A 3967-nucleotide genomic window follows, 5' to 3' on the forward strand; every position below is an offset into this window, starting at 1 on the left:
CCCCTCTCTGCAACTTGTGCTTCATTTGTTGGTCTTGGTCTAGACCAGGATTCGTTATGAATAAAGCTCCATACCTCACTCAGAGATGATGCAAAAATGCTTTGTTCTCTCTGATTACAGCATACAATAACAGTACATCCAGGGAAATTACAGCCATTTACTTTGAAATTACAGAAAATGAAAACATAAGGAACAGGAATATGTAATTTGGACGGTCAAGCCATTGTATTTGATAATGGCTGATCTACTGTTAGCATTAACTCCTCCTTAATGCCCAGTTTTTCACACTCCTCAGCTCACTGACAGGTCAAAGATTCATGTACCACCTCTTTAAATACTTTCAGTGATGTAGCTCCCCTAACTCTCTAGTTCAGATAATTCCTGACATTGATTACCCTCTGTGAGAGGAAAACACTCTCTACACGTACACTGTCACCTATTGATATGAACAAGAGGTGAACACAGGGGCTCAGGAAAGACTGAATGGCCTTGATATCAAGGCAGTAGATGACTGCGGGTGTTATCGGGACCACCTACTTATTTGAGCTTATTGAGAATCAGGTCTAACCTCCTCACTGGTTGGGGTCTGTCAGAGCACAAAGGAAGATGTTTGTGGTCGGTGGCCGACAATCCTCTCAATCCCGGGACATCGCTTCACGAGATCCTCAGATTAACTTTCCTCAGCACAAACATCTTCAGTTCCTTCGTCAACGTCTATGTGCCCCCATTCCGACGCCCCCCATTTATCTCAAGATCAGAAGCGGAGTGATCACTGAAGATCACACAATATTCGGAATATTTTGTCCGCACTCAGCTCCTGAACGGGTCTGTGTCCATATTCAGCAAGACCCGAACAACATTCACATTTGTGCTGTTAAAGTGTCGGTAACATTCATGTAACAGAACGGCCAGGCACTGCACATTTCCACAGTTAAAAGAGGAGCTCAATCAGCACCTCAAGCTGGTTACACCCGGATATGTAGAAACTATTCAGCCCATCGAAATGACTGAACAAGAAGAGGGACAGCCCATTCAATCCTCCTGCGTGTTCCACAGAAGAGGAGGCGTCTGATCACTACATTGAGCTGTTAAACAGGAACAGCCAGAGTCCAGTAAGACCCCTAAACCTGTTCTATGGAACCAGTAGGAGACCATTCACCTCTCGAGACACTTACACAGGAATAGGAGGGTGTTATTGATGCTCCAACCTGGAAAACGAATGGAGCAGAGACTGCACTCATAGACTGCTCACAATGTTCCTCGTGGCTCCATTGCCTGTGGAACAAATGATACTTTAACGTATTTTGCGGACAGTGAGGGAGGAAGCCAAATGTTTTGTGCCAAGCCTCAAGGAGGCATCTTCCATCTCCAAGAAGACAGATCCATGTTCTCCATGGGGGTCAGAAGCTGGTGGGGATTGTTAAATTGTTATAGAATGAAGGTATTGTGGCTCCTGTTGCGATGGTGGATAACGTGAAGTTATATATATGATCACACACCAAATGCACTGTATTAATGTTGGAAGAGTTCAGTTAAAGACTGGCTCTCTCTCTCTCTCAATCGAAATGGGGAGTGGTGTGGAGTGAGAGGAACGTTCTCAGAGTCTTTTAAGCCATCGAGAATCATGTAAACCAAGTTAAAAAAAACATGGAATTTATCACCGTTTTAGTTCTGTTTGGAATATAATGAGTGACTGTCCATCACCTTGAGTTCAATGCAATCACCTCTTATTCTTCAAAGCGCCACAGATTAATCCTCATGCACTCCCGATGGTACAATCATTCCAACAATTAGTCAGGCGAAACTCCTTTATACACTTTCTGCCAAGAGGATTGTTCCTTATAAAGGAGAGAAAATCTGTGCACAATACCCCAAATACTATCACAACAACACTCTCAGGGTTGATCACAATAATTCTGTTCCAGGAACACCAACTATAGCGAGGATGGGATAGTAACCACCTTGAATAATCCAAAGGATATCTTCGATCCGTGATGCTAATGACATCCAAGGCTGAGAAAGGTAGAAAAAACCACAGGATAAACTCCTGTCTGTTGTAATATTCCAGTCTAAGGTTCTCAGATTCTGATCCATTAATGGAACATTCCAGTCTAATGTCCTCAGATTCTGATCTCTCCTCCCCCTGTCTCTCGAGCTACTGATCCCTGTTAGTCCAGTCATTGATGCTCCCGCCAATACTGGGATAACACAATGAACCGAGTCCTTAATTAATAGAAGAGGCAAACCCTCCAGTGACTCATTGTTTATTTTGAAGGATTGCATAAGTTCTATTCTCCATTGGGCAGGCTACCACTTCTCACATTTTACATTAAAAAGTTGATTCTGATACAAAATTCGTAATATTATTATTATTTCTACTGTTAATCTTTTTCTTAGCGAATTGGACAAGACATGCCAGGCATCTGTTTAAGGTTTTATAATTACGTTGAAATCTGTGTCCATGATTATTCACCAAATATTTAACTAGAACTTTTTACGATTGTAAACAGTTTCAAAGGCCAAGCTGGCTTCTGAAAGATAACTTGAGTTGCTGTTTTTGAGGATGAAAAGAATCCTTACTGAGATCAGAATAAGTTACCTTTTGTAGTGATTCTTCAGAGTTTTTGTGCTACAATTTCATTATTTCATCTGTGTTCTGTTACAAATCATCAATTTTTCGCAACAAGAACCTTCTTTATCACTATGTTAGCATGTTTCAGAATCTTGCGAATCAGATTATCCATTCTTTGGCCTTGGAATTATTTCCTTCTCAAAGTCACTTTTTTCGCGAATGCTGAAGCAATCTATTTTAATGTCTGGCTATTTTGTGGCTTTTCAAAAACAGACAACTGAAGTAGACTTTTAAATTTTGGCCATTTCATGTCTCTAAGAAAAGGCAGCTCCAACTCTCACTATCCCTGTCCCTGGGGAAGCTGTTTCCTTCCAGCTCTAACTCTGACATCTCCCTGGCAATATGGAAAATGACTCAGCTATGTCCAGTTCCTAAGCGGGGAATAATTACAATCTGACCAATTCCAACCCCCTCAGTCTCATCACGATAGTCAAATTTGGAGTTCATTTTGACAGAGCTGTCAAGCAGCACAGACATAACTTGCTCAGTGTGGCTTCAAATAGGTCCCCATGTGGAGATGATGCTGTCTTGGAAAAGTCACTGGATTAATAATCAAGACCAGGCTAATGCCCTGGCAGCTGGTGGAAGTTAAAAGCAATTAATAAAATATCGAGACCTTGAAGTGACCTTGAAGTCAATGTCGATTGTAAACAACAATTTTCTTTTCCAATGTACTTTCAGGAAGTGAATCTCCTGTGCTTTCCTGGTCTGGCCTAAATGTGACACCAAACACACAGACATGTGATAAACACTTGAATGGTCTCTGAAAAGGCCAAGAAAGACACTCTATTGTATCAAACTGCTCCGAGGTCTTCAAGGATAAAACCGGACAGAACACCCAGCCTCAGTATGGAAAAGGGAACTGGAAACACAGTCATGTTGAGCCGGCAGAGACCCCCTTCTTAACATCTGCGAACTTGTGACAACATTTACAGAGTTTTCCCACAGACCGTACAGAAACATCGGAAATGGAATAGGCCATAGAGCACATTGAGCCTGCCCCATTCGAGTTAATGTCTGAACATCTCCTCAATGCACTTGCCCCACTCACTGTTCACATCCCTTATTGTAATTAACCTTGTGAAGCTATAAAATAGGAACTGCGGTAGTCCCTTTGATCTGTCGAATTTGCTGTCCAGTTCAATATAATGATGACTGAACATTTATTTCTACACCATACTCCTGCTCTCTCCACCACCCCTTCGGTGTCTCGACATCCTTTATAGTCTTTAATGCCTTGTCTTCCACAGCCTTATGTGAGAGAGAATTCCCAGGTTCACCAGTCTCTGAGTGCAGATAATTATTCTTATCTAAATGCAATGTGACCTGTCTGTA

Source organism: Chiloscyllium punctatum, unplaced genomic scaffold (assembly GCF_047496795.1).
Source record: "Chiloscyllium punctatum isolate Juve2018m unplaced genomic scaffold, sChiPun1.3 scaffold_102, whole genome shotgun sequence".
NCBI classification, from domain to species: Eukaryota; Metazoa; Chordata; class Chondrichthyes; order Orectolobiformes; family Hemiscylliidae; genus Chiloscyllium; species Chiloscyllium punctatum.